Consider the following 24,140-nt stretch of genomic DNA (forward strand, 5'->3'; position numbering starts at 1 on the left):
AAGAATCAGCTTTCACTTGTTAGTATGTGAAAGGGCTTCAATACACCACCACCATTATTTTAAAAGAGATGCTATATGACTAAGATTCATGGATTATTATACAGTTATTAAAGGGTCATAATAATGAGTAACCATGAGATCATGGGAAAATGTATGGTAGGTATAAGTAGGATACACCACGTTATCAAAGATAATTCATATACATGATGCACTCTAAAAGATATCCAGGAAATCTTATAAAGAAAGGAGCTAAACCATTCATGTAGCAAAAGCAAAGGGTAAGAAATAAATAGCTGAATAATATTTAGTCACCATTAGGCTGTTAAAAGACCTGTAGGAAGTTCTTTAATGTATTGAGTAAATCTTCAAAGTTGAATATAAATAAGAATTAAATAGGGTGAAAAAATATAGATAGTTTTCTATCTGAACCAATTGGAGTAGATATCTATATTTATGTATTTACCAAGGCATTAAATTATTGAAGCATATAGAATACGATCATGTCAATTCTCTGCTTATGATACTGCAAGCATCTCTACTTCCAGCTATCTAACTGTCAGTCATTTGATTGAAATACAAGGCCTTCCAGAATCAGTACCAATTATATTCAATTTAATTCAATTCCATAAGTTTCTATGTGCCAGTTATGAGCAGGATAGGGTAGCTAGGTTGTGCAGTAGATGGAGCACTGGGACTGGAGTCAGAAAGATCTGAGTTCAAGTCTGACATCAGACACTTAAAAGTTGTGTAGCCCTGGACAAGTGATTAAAACTTCTATGCATCACAGACAGACAAATATGTTGTGTAATATGGGCACAAACTGGAGAAGAAAATGGCACACAACTCTAATAACTTTTACAAGAAAACTCATGGAGTGACAATCAGAACTTTGAACATGAATGGGATGAACTCACCCATAAAATGTAGATGAATAGGAGAGTGGATTAGAATTCAAAATCCTAACATATGTTGTCTACAAAAAACACACCTGAGGCAGGTAAATACTCACAAAGTCAGAATTAAAGGTTGGAGCAAGAACTATTGGGCCTCAACTGATAGAAAGAAGGCTGGAGTTGCAATCATGATATCTGACAAAGCCAAAGTAAAAATAGACCTGATTAAAAGGGATAGGGAAGGTAAATACATCCTGATAAAAGGGAGTATAGACAATGAAGAAATATCACTAATCAACATGCATGCACCAAATGGTATAGCATCCAAATTTCTAAAGGAGAAACTAGTAGAATTGAAGGAGGAAATAGATAGTAAAACCATACTAGTGGGAGACCTGAACCTACCACTATCAAATTTAGATACATCAAATCAAAAAATGAATAAGAAAGAGGTAAAAGAGGTGAATGAAATCTTAGAAAAATTAGAGTTAATAAATATATGGAGAAAAATGAATAGGTACAAAAAGGAATACACCTTCATTTCAGCAGCACATGATACATTCAGAAAGAGTGACCATATACTAGAATCCCCAGGGCCTGATGGATTCATAAGTAAATTCTATCAAACATTCAAAGAACAGATAATCCCAATACTATACAAACTATTTGACATAATAAGCAAAGAGAGAGTTCTACCAAATTCATATTATGACACAAATATGGTACTGATTACAAAGCCAGGGAGTCAAAAATGGAGAAAGAAAACTACAGACCAATCTCCTTAATGAACATACATGCAAAAATCTTAAATAGGATACTAGCAAAAAGACTCCAGCAAGTGATCACGAGGGCATTTCACTATGATCAGGTAGGCTTTATAGCAGGAATGAAAGGATAGTTCAGTATCAGGAAAACCATCCACATAATTGACCATATTAACAAGCAAACCAACAAAAATTACATGATTATCTCAATAGACACAGAAAAAGCCTTTGACAAAATACAACATCCATTCCTATTGAAAACACTAGAAAGTATAGCAATAGGAGGGTCTTTCCTAAAAATAATAAACAGTATATATCTAAAACTATCAGCCAAAATCATCTGCAATGGGGATAAACTAGATGCATTCCCAATAAGATCAGGAGAAAAACGAGAATGTCCATTATCACCTTTATTATTTAATATTGTACTAGAAACACTAGCAGTAGCAATTAGAGAAGAAAAAGAACTTGAAGGTATTAAAATTAGCAGTGAAGAGACCAAGCTATCACTCTTTGCAGATGATGTGATGGTCTACTTAAAAAATCCTAGAGAATCAACTAAAAAGCTAGTGGAAATAATCAACTTTAGCAATGTTGCAGGATACAAAATGAACCCACATAAGTCATCAGCATTTCTATATATCTCAACACATCTCAGCAGCAGGAATTAGAAAGAGAAATTCCATTCAAAATCACCCTAGACAATATAAAATACTTAAGAATCTATCTGCCAAGACAAATACAGGAACTATAAGAACACAACTACAAAACACTCTCCACACAATTAAAATTAGATCTGAGCAATTGAAAAAACATTAAATGGTCATGGGTGGGACGAACTAACATAATAAAAATGACCATCCTACCCAAACTTATCTATTTAGTGCCATAACCATTGAATTTCCAAAAAAACTTTTTTACTGAATTAGAAAAAAAAAAACCATAACAATGTTCATTTGGAAGAACAAAATATCAAGGATATCCAGGGAAATAATTTTTAAAAATTGCAAAGGAAGGTGGCCTTGCTGTCCCAGATTGCAAACTATACTACAAAGCAGTGGTGATCAAAACAGTTTGGTACTGCCTAAGAGACAGAAAGGAGGATCAGTGGAATAGACTTGGGGTAAGTGAACTCAGCAAGACATTCTATGACAAGCCCAATGATCTCAGCTTTTGGGAAAAAAATCCACTATTTGATAAAAACTACTGGGAAAATTGGAAGACAGTGTGGGAGAGATTAGGCTTGGATCAACACCTCACACTCTACACCAAGATAAACTCAGAATGGGTGAAAGACTTGAACATAAAGAAGGAAACAATAAGTAAATTAGGTGAACACAGAATAATATACATGTCAGACTTTTAGGAAGGGAAAGATTTTAAAACCAAGCAAGACTTAGAAAGATCCACAAAATGTAAAATCAATAATTTTGACTACATCACATTAAAAAGATTTTGTACAAACAAAACCAATGTAACTAAAATTAGAAGGAAAATAACAAACTGGAAAATAATCTTCATTAAAAAAAACCTGACAAAGGTGTAATTACTCAAATTTACAAAGAGCTAAATCAATTGTACAAAACATCACGCCATTCTCCAATTGATGAATGGACCATTAATAAGCACATGAAAAAGTGTCCTACATCTCTTATAATTAGAGAGATGCAAATCAAAACAACTGTGAGGTATCACCTCACACCTAGCAAATTGACTAACATGACAGCAATGGAAAGTAATGAGTGCTGAAGGGGATGTGGCAAGTTGGGACATTAATTCATTGCTGGTGGAGTTGTAAATTGATCCAACCATTCTGGAGGGCAATCTGGAACTATGCCCAAAGGGCGATAAAAGACTGTCTGCCCTTTGATCCAGCCATAGCACTGCTGGGTTTGTACCCCAAAGAGATAATAAGGGAAAATACATGTACAAGAATATTCATAGCTGTACTCTATGGTGGCAAAAAATTGGAAAATGAGGGGATGCCCTTCAATTGGGGAATGACTGGACAAATTGTGGTATATGTTGGTGATGGAATACTATTGTGCTAAAAGGAATAATAAAGTGGAGGAATTCCATGGAGACTGGAACAACCTCCAGGAAGTGATGCAGAGTGAAAGGAGCAGGAGAACATTGTACACAGAGATGGATACACTGTGGTACAATCGATTGTAATAGACTTCTCCATTAGTGGCAATGCAATATTTCTGAACAACCCAGAGGGTTCAATGAGAAAAACCACTATCCACATCCAGAGGAAAATCTGTGGTAGTTGAAACACTGAAGAAAAACAATTGCTTGATTACATGGGTCGAGGGGGATATGGCTGGGGATGTAGACTCTAAATGAACATCCTAGTGCAATCACCAACATGGAAATGGGTTCTGATCAAGGACACATGTGATACCCAGTGAAATTGTGTTTGGGCTATGGAATGGGTGAGGGGAGGGAAGGGAGGGATAGAAAATGATTTTTTTGTAACCAAGGAATAATGTTTGAAATTGAACAAATTAAAAAAAAATAATATTGTTAAAAAAAAAGAAAACTCACGGAAAAAATCCATGGAATCACTTAGAATCTGGCAAGAATGAATACCTGAAAAACAAATGAGCAAGTAAGGGCTGATATTATAGAGTGGATAGAGAGATCTGACCTTGAAGTTGGAAAGACCTGTGCACCAGTGTAATCTCTAATATATATTAGCTTGGGCAGGTCACTTAGAACCCTCCATCCCTAGGCAGCTCCCAAAGACTACAGTATACATAGTAGGTGCTCATGGGCATTGGAGGAAGAATTTCTCTTCCTGCTAATTCTCTCTAGAAATGGAATCATCATTTTAATCAAAAATAATGTGCAAGATGCTCTACTAATCAGTAGAGAGACAATGGAACAGATAAATAGAATTAGTACCTGCTGCAAAGGACCTTACATTCTATAGGAAAGATTCAATATTTAAACTGAGAGGCAAATGCAAGATAATTTGAGGAAGGAGAGAGGACATTCATTTTCCTTTATTCTATATACCATATGAACTGTGTTCTGGCCAGAATATTGCATAGAAACATAAAATTTTATAGCAGAAGAGGATTTTAGAGATCTTCTAGTCCAGGGGCTGGCAAACTATGGCCCAAGGGACAAATCCACTGAGCTGTATGCTTTGGTACTTCCTTCCATGATATGAATGACTTTTCCAAGAATTATATTTACATTTTTATTGTATTTTAAAAAGTAAATAATAACAACAATAACCAAACCAACAAAAATAACATTTTTAGATAGTGGGAAATACCAAAAAAACAGGGAAAGCCACATTTAGTTTGCCAAAGACTGCATCTAGTCCACCCCTGTCATTTTACAAATGAGAAAACAGAGCCCTGGAGAGGATGTGCCTCCCAGTCATATATGGTATTAGTGGCTGAGCTGGGTTTTGCTTTTCTGATTTCTTATCCTTGCACTCTCCCTTGTATCTTTCTTAAATGAATAGATCAAATCCCTTGCCTTCTAGTTCTTTAATGTATGGAAGATATTTGAAAAGGATAAAATGCTATACAATTATACCACATGCCTATTGTTATTGCTATTATTATTTGCAATCCAAGTCATCCCAGCTTCATAAAGCCATGTCATTTTGGGACTACATGCATTTACACAAGCACATTCCCAAAGAGAGAGAACTAATATGGTGTTAGCTGGAGTTCCAGATAAAAGATTTTACCACATAATACAGTCTGTGCTGTGGGGACGATGAAGCTTCCTCCTCTGACTGACAGGTTAATCTCTCCCAATTGTATTGCTTTCTGTGCAGAGCTGAGAACAAGGTTCAGGGCCCCATGTGGGAATCCAGCTCGTGCACTACTAGGCCTGCAGGCCATAGCAGGTGTCTGCTGACACTGAAGGGTTTTTTTCCCCTTAGGTGTTACTCCTTTTACTGGTGGGAAGAGGAAGTGAGATCAGCACATTTGTGTGATTACATGGTGCCTAAAGAAAAAAAAACAGATGGATAATGGATATATTTTTATAGGTGACATAAGATATGTAATGCTTTCCATCTCTTAGAGTATCATGCTGATTCCACACATAATTCTATTTGCTTGTTTCCATTTGTTAAAATTTGTTATTAGGTAAAAATTCTTCTGAGGAGGGTGGCTTATTAGATGACAGGGCCAGACCTGGAGTCAGGAAAACCTGGGTTCAAATCTCACCTTAAGACATTTCCTAGATTTATGACCCTGGGCAAGTCCCTTAACCACAATTGCCTAGCCCTTGCCATTCTTCTTCCTTGGAACAGATACTCGTATTAATTCTAAGACAGAAGATAAGAGTTAGGGGTGTTTTAAATTACTTAATTAATATTTTCCCTGCTTACATGATTGGTTTTAAAAGGTAAGAGGCTATTTTTTAATTAAAAAAAAAACCTGTCCAGTGAAAAATTCCATGCTATCTGTTTCTTTTGCTTTGTCTGAACTTCTTGCATTTAGAAATTTTGACTGACACTTAAGTTTAGAACAATTTTTTATTTCAACATTTCATTAAGTAATGCTTAAAAGCTTTAAGCAGTAAATATCCCACTATCTACAGGCTAAAGGCCAAACTTCTGAGTCTGGCATCTGAGGCCATCCCAACCTCCAGTTTTCATTTCTATCCCCAATTACTAGCTACTGTGAACTCCATTTTCTTTTTTCTTTTTTTGACTTTTTAAACATTATTTTATTTGGTTATTTACAAACATTATTCATTGGAAACAATAATCATTATCTTTTCCTCCCCCCGCCCCCCTCCTACCACTTTTCCCATAGCCGGCTCACAATTCCACTGGGTTTCACATTTGTTCTTGGTTTGAACCCATTTCTATGTTGTTGGTATTTGCCCTAGAGTGTTCATTTAGAGTCTCTCCTCAGTCATATCCCCTCAACCCCTGTAGTCAAGCAGTTGCTTTTCATTGGTGTTTTTACTTCCACAGTTTATCCTCTGCTTGTGGATAGTGTTTTTTAGATCCCTGCAGATTGTTCAGAGACATTGCATTGTCCCTAGTGGAGGAGTCCATTGCCTTCAATTGCACCACAGTGTATCAGTCTCTGTGTACAATTAAAAGAGAACATAAATGTGTCCAAAGTTTCCCCCTTCTTGTTTTTCCTGTTGTTTTGAGGCTTTTTTGCTTCTGTGCTGTTTGCCATCTCTATCTGAGTGAGGGGGGCTTGCTCTTCTGTTATCTGTCTGGTGTTCAGTGGCTTTAGCCCCAGGTAAATTGTCTGTCTTCCCCAGGAAGCCCGGAATTGCTGGTGTTTAGGTGTTTTGGTGTTACTACCCTCCTCAGTTCCCTCCCGATGCTTCTCTGTTGCCTTACTTCTATGCTCTGTGCCTGGATTGATACTCTCAGATGTATTTCAATGCCTTTGCTGGCCAGAGGAGCCTGCACTCTGAGGGGGAGGGGTCGTGGCTTCCAGGAGCTCTGAGGGCTGGTGACAGGATTAACCTCAGACTGAGTATGCCCTGAGGCAGGGACCTTTGGTGAGACTCAGATGGAAGGATCTGGTCAGGGGGCTACAGGCTCCTCCTGTCTCTCACTGTTTCCCTGCTGTCTGGGTGCCCCTGCGACTTGCTCAGGTTGTTTACAGGGTGCAGCCTTCAGAATAGCCGGCTCCTGAGGCCCTTTTGCCTGCCCTGAGGTTCCTGCTGCTGCCTCGGATTCAGTGCTCTGGGTTGGGGGGATGGGTCCCGGAACCTTCCTTTTGCCTACCCCTTAGATCCAAGTGATCTCAGGTTCTGACTTTTGGGGGGCCATACCTTTTGATCCAGGTCGAGGAGGAGTGTTCCCGGGGTCTATTCTGTTGTTTGTTTTGAATTCTGGTGCCCTAGGAGCATTCAGTTTGAGATCTGTAAGGAAGGGTTTCTGGAGCTCTGAACTTTAGCTTTCTCTAAGCTGCCATCTTGACCAGAAGTGAACTCCATTTTCTAGTCATGTCTAATCACTGATTCCTGTTCTTGTCTTTGGCTTTATTTATTCTATGCCATTGATCTGGAATGTGTTTCCTACTTTTCCTGATCTGTCTATTTCAACCCAGTTCTACAAACCATTATTTTTTAATATTATATTTAATTTATTAATTAAGAAAATGTTTCCATGGTTCCATGATTCATGTTCTTTCCCTCCATTCTTTCCTCTCCCCTTCCGTAACCAATGTGCAATTCCACTGGGTTTCACATATGTCACTGATCAAGATCTATTTCCATATTATTGATATTTGCACTAGGGTGATTGTTTCGAGTCTATATCCCTAAACATATCCCCATCAAACAATGTGATCAAGCAGTTGTTTTTTTTCTTCTCTTTCTACTCCCACAGTTCTTCCTCTGGATGTGGACAGTGTTCTTTTTTAGAAGTCCCTCAGAATTGTCCTGGATCATGGCATGGTATCTAGTAGAGAAGTCCATTCCTGGATCATGGCATGACATCTAGTAGAGAAGTCCATTACATTTGATTGTGCCACAGTGTGTCTGTCTCTGGGTATATAGTTCTCCTGGTTCTGCTCCTTTTGCTCTGCATCAATTACTGGAGGTCGTTTCAGTTCACATGGAATTCCTCCACTTTATTATTCCTTTGAGCACAATAGTATTCCATAACCAACATATACCACAGTTTGTTCAGCCATTCTCCAATTGAAGGGCATCCCCTCATTTTCCAATATTTGGCCACCACAAAGAGCGCAGCTATGAATATTTTTGTACAAGTCTTTTTGTCCATTATCTCTTTGGGATACAAACCCAGCAGTGCTATGGTTGGATCAAAGGGCAGACAGTCTTTTATCGCCCTTTGGGCATAGTTCCAAATTGCCCTCCAGAATGGCTGGATCAGTTCACAACTCCACCAGCAATGAATTAATGTCCCAACTTTGCCACATCCCCTCCAGCATTCATTACTTTCCTTTGCTATCATGTTAGCCAATCTGCTAGGTGTGAGGTGATACCTCAGAGTTGTTTTAATTTTCATCTCTCTGATTATAAGAGATTTAGAACCCTTTTTTTCTGCAAATCATTATTGAGACATTATAATGCTTAAGACACTCTGCTAGGAACTGAGAAGAAAATAATTTAATTTTGGCCTTCTCTCTCCTTGAGGGTTTATAGTTTATTGAACGAATTAATGAATTTTGATCACTAATCAATTTGCACTATTGTACACTCATTTTTTGTTTCTCTTCTCAAATATTTGTTTCTTGGATTATGGCTTAGGTCTGAACCAGTTAATCAATCAACAAATCTTTACTAAGTGACTAATCTAGGCCAAGCTTTGTACTACTGGAGATATAAAGTAAAAAATGGCACAGTGGCCACCCTGTAGGAGGTGTTTATATGTTATTGGAGGAAACAGTATGAACATCTAGAAGTACAAGTTAAATATATATAAAAAAAAAGAATAGTTTTTGAAGGAAGGATGCTAGCAGTTCATGGATGTAGAAGCTAGTCTTGTAATTGTTTTTGGAAAGAAAACAGGGATTCTAAGATGCTAAGGTGAAAAGAAAGTACATTCTTTTTTTTTTAAATCCTTACTTTGCGTCTTCAAATCAATACAGTGTATTGGTTCCAAGGCAGAAGAGTGGTAAGAGCTAGGAAATGGGAGTCAAGTGACTTGACCAGGGTCACACAGCTGGGAAGTATCTGAGGTTACATTTAAACCCAGAACTTCCTGTCTCTAGGCCAGGCTCTCAATCCACTGAGCTACCCAGTTGCCCTCCAAGAAAGAACATTCTAAGCATGAGGGACAACTAGTGCAAAGGCCTAGAGATGGGAGATGAAGTATTGTGCATAAGTAGTAGCCAGAAAGCCAGTTTGACTGGATTTTAGAATGCAGGAAGGAGAGAAATGTAAAACAAGTCTGTAAAGGTAGCTTGAGGTTAGGAAATGAAAGGTCAAACTTAGAAGTTTAAAAGGCAGTTTTGCTAAAATCTTGAGATAATAGGTAGCTTTTGGATTTTATTGAATGTGAGAGAGAAGATTCATGGGAAACATTTTAAGAAAATTACTTTAGCACCTATTTGGATAATAGGCTGGAATGGGGAGAAATTTGAGTCAGGGAGACCAAATAGGGGGCTGTTATACTAGTCGGGTGAAATATGATGAGAGAAAATTAGGGCAATGCCTATGCAAGTAGAAAGAAAATGATGCGTGTGAGAGATATGGAGGTAAAATAAAAGAACAAGATTGGGCAACTGAAAAGGCATGTGGGATGAGGGAGAGAGAGAAGTTGAAAATAACAATATAGTTATGAATCTCAGAGGCTTAAAATCTTGTGATACCTCCAACAGAAATAAAAAAAAAAGTTTGAAAGGAAAGGATTTTAATAGGAAAGATAGTGGACTCAGTTTTAGATATAGTGAGTTTGCATATGTTCAAGACATCTAGTCTGAAATGTCTATCAGGCTATTGGTGGTGTGGGACTTAAAACTCAGAGGCATGTTTAGATATGGATATATAAATATTTGTGTCATCCTCACAGAGATTGTATCATTAAAGTTGTGGAGCTGATGTGGTTACCAAAAGAGAGATAATAAAGTGAGTTAGAGCCTAGGACAGTACTTTTAGAAATCTCCACAGTTAAGTGTCTTGATTCAGATGTCCATCAAAAAGAGATGATGAAGGACTAGGCTAATAGGCAACAGGAAATTTCATCAGGATCAAATAGAGGCAACAATCAAAAGAGGAAAGAATGATCAGGAGTATGAAATGCAGTAGCAAGGTCAAGATGTGTGAAGATCAAAAAAAAAAGATCTTCAGAGCTGGCAATTTAGAGGTCACTGCTAATTTTAAAGAACAATTTTCGTTGAGTGACAAGACAAGAATTCATTACAGAGGGTTTAAAATGAATGTGAGTAGAAGGAGTAGAAATAGTGAGTTCTGACAGCTTTTTCTAAGTTTGCTTGTGAAAAGGAACTGATATTAGAAGAAGAGATCTTAAGGGATGGAACAATATAACAAGAGGGGACAGCTAAGTGACTCACTGAATAGAACACCAGGTCTGGAGTTAGAAAGACTGGAGTTCAAATATGGTATCCAACACTCACTACTTGTGTGACTCTGGGCAAGTCAATTAACCTCTGATTGCCTTAATCCACTGGAAAAGTAAATGGCAAACTATTCCAACATCTTTGCCAAGAAAACTTCAGGAAAGTTATGAAGAGTCAGCCATAACTGAACAGTGATAAAAGATCTAATCAGAGTCTTTTAAGGATGCAAGAGAACTGGATGCATTCAGAGGAAATAGAAAAAGAACTAGTAAGTCAGGAAAGGGCAAAGTTTAGAGCAGGAATAATTGTAGAAGCAACATGATGGAGAAAATAAGATCATTAGAAGATTATCTATTCGTGGTATAAACTAATTATTACATGCATATCTATATATGTAAATATAAACACATACACATGTGTGTATATGTATGTCAAATGTGTGCACTGCATTGTTTGACTATTTTCATTTGCTATAAGTGTGTTTTTCTTTCTTCATAAGAAAGAAGAGATGGAAGTCATAGGGGAATTGAGAGTAGTGTTGCCAAAAAATGAAAGAAAATGAAGAAAAGAGTCATTGAAAATTGTATTTGAAATTCACAGAAAAGAATAATAATGACGGAAATATCTACAATTAGTATAGGGAGAAGATCCTATGAAATTAATATCCTTAAAAATACTTATAATGCCTTGTAATAACAATAGTTTGCATTTATCTAGCATTTGAATGTTGACGAAGTTCTTTTACCATACCAACTTTGTAAGAAAGGATTATTATTTTTCTTACTTTACATGAGGGAAAACTGAAGTTCAGAGAAGTAAAGTGACTTGTCTGTCATCATACATAGCATGTGCTCACAAAATTTTTATTTGAAAAGTAGGAGTAAGATATTTTATTCTTGTTTTAATGTATTTCAGATAATATAGATGTTTAGTCATCCATCTCTCCTGCCTATCATACCAGCACCAAGCCATTCATTCCTCAGAAGCAATTGCCCCAGAAAGCTTCCCTGCAAGTTTTCTGTAAAAACTATCAGGAGTGCTCTTCTATTTCAGGTGTTAGGGACCATCATAAGGCTAATTTTAACATCTTCCTGCACAAAAGGAAATGTGATATAGTAGAAAGTGCCCAGAACAACAAGTCAGGAAACCTGAGTTATTTTATTGGTGCCACTACTGTAAAATGGACACCATTTTCCTTCTCTAGATCTTAACTTGCTCAAAAGAAAAATAAGGGCAGGGGTTGATAAAATCTTCTCTTGGGTTCATTTATATTTGGCGATCCTGTGATTCCCAAGGATAAAGCTGTCAAGACCTGATAATTTGCTTCCCAGGTCCTCTCATTCCGGGCTCTGCCCTCCATTTGAAATGGAATACTTTGCTCCTTGCAAAAATCTATGTCCTAAAATTTTAACTCTTCTTGGTTTTGCACTAAATATTATTGATAGATGGTGAGAAGAGATAGATCAGTCTTAGGATCTGTACTTGGTAGTGAAGGAAGTTATGGCAGGGTGTCTTTGGTACTGTAAGAACCATGTACTTTTTGGCTGAGCAGAGACACAAATCGACATCTGCTGGAGGAGGAGGAAGATTTAGATGGTACTATAAAGGCACTTAAACCTGAGGCTCACATTTATCAGTCTGTAACACTATCATCTTCACCAAGGCCAAGTAGGTGGTACTACCTACTATCCATGTCAGTATACACCCCTTCAGCTGCCCTGGATTATCATTTTAATCAGATTTCACATGGATAAACATTGTACAGGGGAGTGTCCCATTGTGTGATTTATGGACAACCTGCTCCACCACTGAAATTGTCCTGGGCCTGGACCCCCTCTAGAAGTAATAATAATATAATAAAAGACTTTGCACAGGCTGTCCAAAATGGCTAGTATGAACGCCCTCTCAATCTCTGCCTTTGCTCTTTTCAAAGCTCTGCTCAATTATTACCTCATACAAGTGATCCTGAGCCCTCTAGCTCATTGTATGGAGTCATGAAGAATCAGATACAACTGAAAATGACTGAATAGCAACATTTTTAATAATATAGTGATCATTTACATACTCTTAATAAGACATGCTTCCAATAGATAATTTGTCTTCTCAGATGCCTTTGTTTCAGGATATATCATTTATAAAATTAGCTTATATAGCTATAGAACTGAAGAGGCCCTTAGAGATGGTCGAATCCAAAACCTTCCCAATTTTATTTTACTTTTAATTTTTTGACCCCATAATTTTTTTTAAATTTAAGTTAATTTATCTAGTTAATTTAGAACATTATTTCTTCATTACAAGAATTATATTATTTCTCTCCCTCCCTTAGCCCCAACCTTCCTGCAGCCAGTACGAAATTTCATTGGGTATTACATGTGTCCTTGATCAAAACCTATTTCCATGTTGTTGGTGTTTGCACTAGGATGTTCATTTAGAGTCTACATCCCCAACCATATCCCCTTGACCCATGTATTGAAGCAGTTGTTTTTTCTTCTGTGTTTCTACTCCCACGGTTTTTCCTCTGAATGTGGATAGTGTTTTTTCTTGTAGATTTTTCCAAGGTGTTCTGGATCACTGCATTGCCACTAATGGAGAAGTCCATAATATTCGATTGTACCACAGAGTATAAGTCTCTGTGTATAATGTTCTCCTGGTTCTGCTCCTCTCGCTCTGCATCACTTACTGGAGGTCATTCCAGTCTCCATGGAATTCCTCCACTTTATTATTCCTTTGAGCACAGTAGTATTCCATCACCAACAGATACCACAATTTGTTCAGCCATTCCCCAATTGAAGGGCATCCCCTCATTTTCCAATTTTTTGCCACCACAAAGAGCGCAGCTATGAATATTCTCGTACAAGCCTTTTTCTTTATTTCTCTTTGGTTGAGCCTATAATTTTTAAAGATGAGAAAACAGAGACCTAGAGGGATGATATGGCATTGCTTTTGATAATATAAAGAGTAGAACCAGGTGTGATTCCAAATTCTTTACTGTCTGTGTTTTATCATGCTACTAATCTGTACTGATGAACGAATGAAGGAAACATTGTTCATTGATGCCTATCCTAAGCAGTAGGGATACACACTGAAAGAAAAGTTAAGACATTTTCTATCCTCAAGGGTACACAAAACTGGGAGGAAAAAATACAAAAAAAGAAAGTTCAAGTTGAGAGAAGCAAGAAATGAAAGGCTTGAAATTCCTATTGGTTCAGTGACCTGCCTTGTCATTAGCAAACTTCAAAAGTCCATTGGTTATAAAATCAAATGACACAGTAGTTTCAGATGATAAGAGCAGCAATAGGTTATCAAGACAGTAAGAAATGAATATCAACCCAATAAAATGTTTAGTCATATGTTACTCAGTCCTCCTTCACAAGGCTCCTGAAACTGTTTAAACCTAAGACAGCAAAGGATTGAGTTAAATATCAATGAAAGTAATTGAAAATGTTTGAGGGATTTAAGGAGATAGGATGTTAGTCCAGTCATCTGTCTCTTTAGACTGTGAAACTTTGATAGTCTTTTAATTTATATTGTTCAAGTGATAATTTTGAGGAGCTTTTTGGTGGGGACAATTTTGTCAGTGAATCAGATCATTTGTAAGGAAATTATGACAGAAAATATATATTCTGTGTTAAAATTGGATGGGGGGTACTGGCTAAGAGACAGAAAGGAGGATCAATGGAATAGACTAGGGGTAAATGACCTCAGCAAGGCAGTCTATGATAAGCCCAAAGATCCCATTTTTGGGGACCAAAACCCACTATTTAATAAAAACTGCTGGGAAAATTAGAAGATATCATGGGAGAGATTAGGTTTGGATCAACATCTCACACTCTACACCAAGATAAACTCAGAATGGTTGAATGAGCTGAATATAAAGAAGGAAATTATAAGCAGATAGGCGAACACAGAATATTATACTTGTCAGATCTTTGGGAAAGGAAAGACTTTAAAACCAAGCAAGAGTTAGAAAAAATCACAAAATGTAAAATCAATAATTCTGATTACATCAAATTAAAATTTTTTTGTACAAATAAAACTAATGCATCCAAAATTGGAAGGGAAGCAACAAATTGAGAAACAATCTGCATTACCAAAACCTCTGACAAAGGTCTAATTACTCAAATTTATAAAGAGCTAAATCAATTGTACAAAAAATCAAGCCATTCTCCAATTGACAAATGGGCAAGGGACATGAATAGGCAATTTTCAGTCAAAGAAATCAAAACTATCAATAAGCACATGAAAAAGTGTTCTAAATCTCTTATAATCAGAGAGATGCAAATCAAAACAACTCTGAGGTACCACCTCACACCTAGGAGATTGGCTAACATGACAGCAAAGGAAAATAATGAATGCTGGAGGGGGTGTGGCAAAGTTGGGACATTAATTCATTGCTGGTGGAGTTGTGAATTCATCCAACCATTCTGGAGGGCAATTTGGAACTATTCCCAAAGGGCGATAAAAGACTGTCTGCTCTTTGATACAGCCATAGCACTGCCGGGTTTGTACCCCAAAGAGATAATAAGAAAAAAGACTTGTATAAGAATATTCGTAGCTGTACTCTTTGTGGTGGCAAAAAAAATTTGGAAAATGAGGGGATGCCCTTCAATTGGGACATGGCTGAACAAATTGTGGTATATGTTGGTGATGGAATACTATTGTGTTAAAATGAATAATCAACTGGAGGAATTCCATGTGAACTGGAATGACCTCCAGGAATTAATGCAGAGTGAAAGGAGCAGAACCAGGAGAACATTGTATACAGAGACTGGTACACTGTGGTACAATCGAATGTAATAGACTTCTTCATTAGTGGCAATGCAGTTACCCTAAACAACTTGGAGGAGTCTATGAGAAAAACCACTATTCACTGTTATGGGGGTGCAGATGTGTACCCCTGGGGTTTGGGAAGGATACCTTTTGCAAGAATGCAAGACTCCAAAACTTATCTTAAAAACAAAAAGAGAAATTTATTAATTTAGGAGGTAATATTGAGAATGGCCAGGAGGATAGCAACGTGGAACAGAAAGATGGGGAGCAGTTCCTTGGGAAGACAGCATGAATGGAAAGGCTGTTTCCTCCAGATGACATCAGTTCTGGGGATTTTATACTTTTTACAACAGAGAGTGTTAGTCACTCAGGCATTTGGCCAGGTGGGGTGATCATCTGCCTGGGAACATAAAGGTTCCTTAGTTTTAGGGAACAAACAGATGTCTGATAGGATTGATGTGTGGCCTCGAGGTGCATCTTTTTGTCCATCTTAAATCTAGAGGATGATCAAAGGAAGATAGTCATTTCAGGACCCTAAAGGGGTCATTGGGTGTTTTTAGGCTCAGAGTCACAAGGATGTAAGGGAGCAGGGAAGTTTCCCTGATAATAGTTTGCCTGGGTTTCTGGGGGTACAATGCCCATGCCATCCACACTCAGAGGAAACACTGTGGGAGTAAAAACACCAAAGAAAAACAACTGCTTGAGTAAGTGGATCGAAGGGATATGGTTGGGGATGGAGACTCTAAATGAACATCCTAATGCAAACACCAACAACATGGAAATAGGTTTTGATCAAGGACACATGTAATACTCAATGAAATTGCATGCTGGCTGCAGGAAGGAGGGAAATAAAGTGAGTATTGTAACCAAAAAAAAAAGAGAAAGAAAAGAAAAGAAAAGAAAAAAAATTGGATGGGGGGAGTGATAGGATTCTTTCTCTAGACTTCATTTCTCTTCTTGTCAGTCACTACCATAAGATTTACTCTTTATGTTCCTTTGTGGATAACTTTTTCAAAGTTCTGAGTTGTTCTTTTCAAGTTGGCATGTACCTTAGAATTTTAATTTTCATCACTTGTGTGAAATACATCATTTTCTTTCATTTCAGCATTTGGCTGCTATTTTCAAATTAAGGCATGCATTTAGAATTTGTGGCATTATTTGCATGAAGTTAACTGGAACTAGAAAGAAACTGACTTTCCAGAATCTTGCTATCTTTTGTATTCCTTTTCCTGAGGATTAAATAACCTTTATATTGATATTTGGTTAAAAAAAAAAGATGAGAAACACTTTCCCTTGTAAATAAATAAGTGAGAGTGAGCCTTTTATTCCTTTTGACTAAAGAAGGTAAAAATGTGTCTAGAGTACTTTTGGTATGTGTAGTGTTCTGGGTTTGGAAACTAGAGAATGAAAAATGTCATAACTAGACTGAGAAATGAGAACCACTAATTTCTACATCTAGATAGATGGGTGCTGGGGGGGAGGGCAGCAGCCTAAATATATTTTCAAATAATTGATCAACACTTTTTGGGAGTCATTAACTACATGGTCTGGGATTCCTGACAGTAAGGTCTGAGATACAAGCATCAGAATTGTCATCGTTACAATTATATCATTACACACCTACTCCGTGTCAGGTGTGTCATAACTGAAACATGAGAAGTAGCATTTTCATTAGGTTTCTGCCTTCATATTTACCCTTTAAGCTTTTAAATATGGTAAAGGCTCCCTAAAGTGGCCCTAACAAAGAAAAAAGGAATTTTTTCAATAATGATGGTTGGTACTAATTCTTGTATACTTTTTTTTTTTATGACATCTTACTGTTAACAGAGTATTTCTAGCCCTACAGTTCTAGAAAATGAGAACTTCTCTCACAGTCTATCTATACTCAGTCTGAAGCAACCTGGCATGCTAATTAAGGAAAGTACATTAGAATAAAGTTTAGGGGGAAAAAAAGTGGTCTGAAGATGTGACTTCATTGGTACAGGAATTTCCTTGTGTAGAAACTTCCTCCACTGATACATATCAATAACCTGCCTGTTACAAACAGTCTTAAAATAGTTTCCCAGGGAACTTAGGAAGATGTTTTTTGTCCAGATTCAGAAGAGGGCTTGAAACCTGATCTTATCCCCAATAGTCATCATCCAATCTCTCCTCCTTTTGAAAATATTTCATATTCTTGTTTTCTGAGAGGCAGATGGTATAGTAGAGAGTTGATTTCACTTGGGAATCAGGTACACTTGATTCCAGTCCCACTTCTGATGTATAGTGCCTATGTGGTTGTGGACAAGTCACTTAAACTTTCAGTGTCCCAGCGTCTCTTTAAAGTGTTTCCTTACTCTAAAGTTACTCATTTCCATTGAGAGAGACAATTCCTTAATGTGAATTTCCTACACTGACAAAATCTCAGATTTAGTTTTAAAAAAAATTAAAAAAAAAACTCCATTTCAGATATGAGGAAACAGAGAGATAATTTAAAAAGGTAGCTTGCTCAAAGTCACATCGAGACTACAGCCCAGGTCTTCTGAATTCTAGAAAAGTTCATAGATTCACAGAATCTCAGATTGAAAAGAGACATTAGAGTGGGGATATAGTCCATCTGTCACTTTAGCAGGAATTCCTGACAAAGTAGTCAGCCAGGTCACGCTTGAAGATCCCTATTGATGGAGGAAATTCTGCAAAGACAGGCCCACTAATATATTGCTGGTGGAGGTCTGAACTGGTATAATAATTCTGAAAAGCAACTGGGAATTATGCAAATAAAGTAGCTAAAATGTCCATACCCATTGATCCAGAGAATTCTATAATTACCATATATTCCAAGGAGATTCTTGACAAAATAGGAAAGTCCCATGTTTAACAAAATATAACATTACTTTTTAGTTGTAGCAAGGAACTGGAAGCAAAGTGGGTGATTATGTACTGTGAGCTTGCTAAACAAACCATTGTATGTGAATATAATGCATATTACTGTTGTCATTATTTCATTTGTCCTTCATTTTTGAAGAGGACCAATGATAATAAGCAATCACAAACATCATAAATGTAGAGAAATATGGAGAAACTTATATGAACTGATGCTAAGTGAAATAAATTGAATCAGGGAAGCAATACACATAGCATTGTAAATGGAAAGAATAACAACACTAAAACAATGTATAAACAAACAAGATAAAATTTTAATTACCAAGCTTGACTCCAAAGAAGTGATATCAGAGATTCTTTTCTCCCTGCCACCCTCTGATCCTTTTTAGAGGTTGGGATTCCAGAGGTGTAAAATGTTGCATACAGTGTCAGATGTCATGGATATATCGATTGGTTCTGTTAAACTTTTTTCCTTCCTCATTTTGTCCTTTATTATTTTTCAAGGGAAGTAAAAAGGACTTAGGGGGAAATATAAGCATTATAAAAATAGAAGAGTTCAACACTTATTTTTAAAGACTTTCTACACAAAAGATATAATTTTTTTTTACATCTCTATCTTTCTAGACTTGGCATTTTGACTAATATGAGTCATGTACTATTTGTGTCCTAAACAATTCCATCTATCCCCCTTTGTGCCTATAGAAAACTTTCCCTCATTCTAACTACTCCATGAAATCACTAACTTCCTTCCAGGCTCAACTTAAGTAACAGTTCTTATGTGAGGCCTTTTTTAATCTCTTCAATTTTTGTCTAATCAGTAGTTTTCTCTTTTACTCTGGAATTCATTTTTATTTTCCACTTTGTATATGAGCAAGTAAGTAGTGCAGTGGATAGAGTCCTAGACCTGGAGTTAGGAAGATTTGTCTTCCTGAATTCAAATATGACCTCAAACATTGTGACCCTGGACAAGTCACTTGACTTGACCTTGGTTTCTTCATCTGTAAACTGAGCTGGAGAAGGAAATGACAAACTACTCCAATATCTTTGCCAAGAAAACCTCAAATGAGATAACCAAGAATTGGACAAGACTAAACAACAACCATAACTTTATATTCATTGTGCATTTATCTCTCAGTGTAAATATTGTCCCACCCATTAAGAGTGTAAAGTTCTTGAGAGCCTGGGTTCTCACTTGTGTGTTTTTTTTTTTGAATCCCACATTTTTAAGAACACATTGCAGAAGCTTCATAGATATTCACTGAATTAAGTTAAATCTACCTTTTTACATTGGCATTTCAATAGTACCTCCTCTGCATCACCAGAGGCTTATTCTAGAACACCCCAAAACCAGATAAATTGATTTCTAGAGGGTAGTTGCCTTGGATATGAATCCTGTCCCATTTCTGTTCCACTTGCTCCTATATATGGGCCATTCCTAAATAGAATGTTCATAAATTGGGAGTTACTTCTGAATATTAATGGTACATCTATATAGCTGTTCTTGGTTATTAAAAACTTTTCAATAAAACAATAAATCCATAGTCACTATAGTTCATGATACTGACCATAAAGTGATACAAAAAAGATATTTATATTCTGGGGTCCCACCTGTGAGTCCTTTCCTATTGGCTTGGAATACATAAGTTGATATTGATGAAGGAGAGGATGTAGAAGCCAAATATGTAATCTGGTTTGATTATCTAATTTATTTAAAAGATTTGGATGACATAAACTCAGTTTCTGATTTTATCCATGCAAAGAATTCCCAGTGCAGAAATTTCCTCCAATGATGGAAAGAGTAATATATCAATTACAGTCTTGGAATATTGCTGGGGGCATGAAGATGTTAAGCAATTTTCCTATGATCATATAGTCACCATGTTTCAGAGGTCATATGTGAAACTAAGTCTTCATGACTTTAAGAACAATTCTCCTTCTCTTTACACCAGGCTGTGTGACATTAGGTGCAATGGAAAAAAAATACTCCATTGGCAATGGAGGAAAGAACTTAGGAAACTAGAGTTTTAAACCCAATAAACTGTGCATCTATGGGTCCTTGCAAGTGTTTCCTTAGAAAATTGCTGATTATTATGAATTTCCCTTTTGTAGCTAGATCTCTCTAGTGACTTACATTGTATTCAATTTTCAGTGTTTGCTATGAAAAATGGGAAAGATTTTTATGAGTGTTGTGACTATAAAAGTGATCCATTTGTTTATTGCTAGGCTATATACATCTAATTAAATGGTGTATTATAGGTCCCTCTTGTCATCTTGAATTGTGAGGTCCAAGAGTAGGTGTTGTCATGGCATGAAGGCAGCAAGAATAATCCAAAGGTCTTAAATCACTAACTGGCAATGACTGTAAATCTAGAAATATGAAGAAGCTGATGCAAAGTCATTAAGCCCCAAAAGCAGTTGGTTTAGTACAAAAAAAGGAATGAAAGTAAGAGAACAGGGTGAAGTCAGAGAAATAGTTTGGTACAATAGAAATTGCAGCTAGAAAACTGAGATTTAAATCCTGGTTTAGCATCTCACTACCTCTATAACATTGGGAAAGTTACTTATTTTTTTCTGGGCTACAGAAATGCCTAGAATAGCAGAAGCTCTAAATTTCAAGGGACCTCAGAGCTTATAGCCTCACCTGTATTTGAGCAGTATCTCCTTTAAGAAATGGTAATCCAGCTTTTACTAAAAGAATCTACTTCTTCCTAAGGTGGCCTATTCCAGTTTGGGAAAGCTCTAATCATAAGGAAATTTTTATAACATTTTTCCCATTTTTCTACTGTTCCTAGTTCTATCCCTGAGGCAAAATAATGTCTAATCCTTCTTCCACGTGACAGCACTTAAAATATTTGAAGACAGTTGCCAGGTTTCCCCTCTTTTTCTCATTCCCAAGCTAAACATAGAGTTTCTTCAATTAGGCTTCATATATGTCATGGTCTGTGGTCAGGGAAATCAAACATTCCAGTGACCTATGGCAGTAGTGAGGGGAACATTCATATAGGATGTAGTATTTAAATTTCAGGTGGCAAGGAGCAGGACAGGGGATATCTCTTTGAAAGAGTGAGAACGGTGGCATGAGCATCTAGACATTTACCCCTTGTCCTGGCTGAAACAGCTCTGTGGAGAGAGCCCAAGGCCTGAAGGTGGCTTAGAAACTCATCATAGACATTAGTATTTCTATGGTCTGGGAAGCCAACCACAGTATTTCTTCTTCAGGCCCCTGACCCCTATGCACAAATCAGCATTTTACATGTGCCTGATGAACAGGTGAAACAGGATGACCTTTGCTTTTCAAATATGCCTGAAGTGAAATTTTCCTAATGGAGAGAACTATAAGATGGAAATGTTCATTTGGAACCATATTGGGAAGGATTTTCAATGTCATTAGGGTTAAGCTACATCCAGGCTGTGGGTCTCTTGGCATCTAGAGTGGAGTGTTTTCTTCATCCACACAGTTTCTTAGAGCCTCTGAACTTTCTACTCAAGTATTTTCATCTGCTATGGATTGTCATCATAGTCCATAAAATTAATATATTCCTCCATGGAAGGTCTAGAATTATTGTCTCAGGGCTCAATGGATAAATAGAGCCCATTGGCTCTACATCTTGCTTTTTATCTCCTCCCACAAAACCCAGGAACAAACTCCCTTTCATGAAGGGTTCTTGTACTTCTGGGTTCTTCAAAATCATATTTTCATTCTATACACAGTTCCTTTACATGCTTTCTCTTTCTTTCCTTCATCTTCCCTCTCCTAATGTTATTCCTCCCCTCCCCCAATAATAGGCATTTATGAAACACTTATATGTCAGGCTCTATGCTAAAATGGGGATACAAAGTCAAAATCAGTCAATAAACATTAAGTAAATATCTACTATGCACCAAGTACTGTGATAAGCACTGGGATTAAAAAAAAAGAGGTAAAATATAGTTCCTCTACCCTTAAGAAGCTTTCAACTTTATTAAAAAAGCAAAAGATGGCTAATTCTGATCACCAAATTTCCTTTTACATTATACATGCCTGATGAGTCCTGATGTCTGGGTATTCAGTAAAGTTGCTGCTTTTTGTGAAAGTGGGTGATACACTACGACTTCAGTTACCTATTTAATTTGTTGGGTTGGGTGACCATGGTGACCCCCTCTGGATGTCCTCAAGTTACACTGCAAGCCTCAGTAGATGAGCACTGTTTTCATCCTACACCATTCACTCTTACCATGACACTTCCTATCATGGAACCACTCAGAATTGTTGCTTGAACTCCAGAGCTGGCCTCAAAACCTACATGACTACCACCTAAAGGTGGAAATTTCTGACTTCCTAAGCCATAGGGACCTCCCATATTCATTGCAGCTATGCCTCTCATTCTTATCTTTTTCATATGTGGATACCATCGGACTATAATTTTCTTCTCTCTGACATTTTATTTGCTTTTCCATTTCATTGAATCATTTCTTCGCTCCTATGCTGCTTTCCCTCTTGCCTTTACTTTCTTTGTGTTTTTGTACTTCTTGATTATGAAACTCTTCCATTCCTTTCAAGTTCTTCTTGACTACACATTAGATCCGAGCATAAAAGATTAGCTTAATATTCATAGTATTCAATCTTCATTTCACTTTCCTATCTTTTGCATTTTTCATGCTTTTTTTTTCCATTTTGTCTAAAGACTTCCACATCTGGGAATATTCAGGCTCAAAGATGCCATGTTGAGCAAAATGTGGAGGGTTTTCATTCTCTTTTTGATACAGTGGATTCTTATGTGTAAACTTTTCAGAAAGACCATCTTCATCATCTAATTGTTCAAGTGGTTCCACAATGACTGGACAAGGAGTAGTTGTAAACAAAAATCCTTTACTGCACCATTCAAATGCTTTTCTTGAAGATGGCTTAGCAGCCAATTTCACAATTCCTTTTCCTGAATATCTTCCTCAATTGATCATGATTGTGATATTCCTTTCTATAGATCCAAAATGCCTGAATGATTCTTCCGATAATTCAATGGAAACATAGAGTGAAAAATTTCTTACAGAAAGGGCAACTACATCTATGGCAAAATGAACACAAAGTTGTCATCCTCTCACAGGCTGTATCTTCAAGTTCTGCTTCTGCAATTTCCGACAGGACTTTAAATTCCCATTTGAGAAATCCAAATCCTTTACTCTTGTTGATAAAAAACTTCACCATGTTCGCCATATTTAGCAAATAGCCTTTTAAAGGCCTCATCTATAATATCAGATTTCAAACAAATAACTGACATCATTGTGTGACAATAAAGTTTTTTCTCTGGGCTTCATCAAGTGATACAAATATGCTTTCGAGCCCTTCAAAGTCCAAGATCTTCTCCGTGCAAGGCCCACAGTCCCACTGGCAAGGGTCCAGCTGTTAGTATGGCAGATTGTGTTGCTGGCCTGTGAAGCCTAGACTGTCATTTTGTCTTTGGGACTGAATGGTCACCTGGAGGCTGAGGGGCTGGGTGGTAGAAGACAGAGGTAAAGTGGTCTTAAGTATACTCCTACCCTCCCACCACCTTGAGTACCCAATATCCCAGCTGAGGTCTGGAGGTCTCCAGTCCCAGACCTGTATTTTCCTTCATCCCTGGGGCAGTATGGATAGAGAAGAGACAGAGGCAGGGGTGGTAGTAGCCTCCCACTGAGGTCCCAGGGATACTCCCAGGAGGGAAGCCTGGTCTTCTGTTGATGGCTAGTACCTGTGCTGGAGGCAGTGGGAAGGAATCCTTAGGAGACTGGGCTGGCCCTAATGGAACTGGGACCTATATATCAGTGGGAAGGAGAGGCAAAAGTAGAAAAGTAGCTCAGGGAATATGGAGGCTACCCTGCTTATCTCAAAATGT

At 37.2% G+C, this 24,140-nt stretch overlaps 1 protein-coding gene and 1 pseudogene across 3 annotated transcripts in view; one reads left to right on the top strand and one right to left on the bottom strand.

Moving 5' to 3' along the window:
* The window catches only part of SGCD (sarcoglycan delta), a 1,484,556-nt gene that overhangs the window by 430,506 nt on the left and 1,029,910 nt on the right, over nt 1-24,140 (top strand). The window lies entirely within an intron of this gene.
* The window catches only part of LOC103105482 (splicing factor, proline- and glutamine-rich-like), a 71,431-nt pseudogene continuing 69,772 nt past the window's right edge, over nt 22,482-24,140 (bottom strand).

The sequence above is a fragment of the Monodelphis domestica genome, chromosome 1, assembly GCF_027887165.1.
Source record: "Monodelphis domestica isolate mMonDom1 chromosome 1, mMonDom1.pri, whole genome shotgun sequence".
Classification (NCBI taxonomy): Eukaryota; Metazoa; Chordata; class Mammalia; order Didelphimorphia; family Didelphidae; genus Monodelphis; species Monodelphis domestica.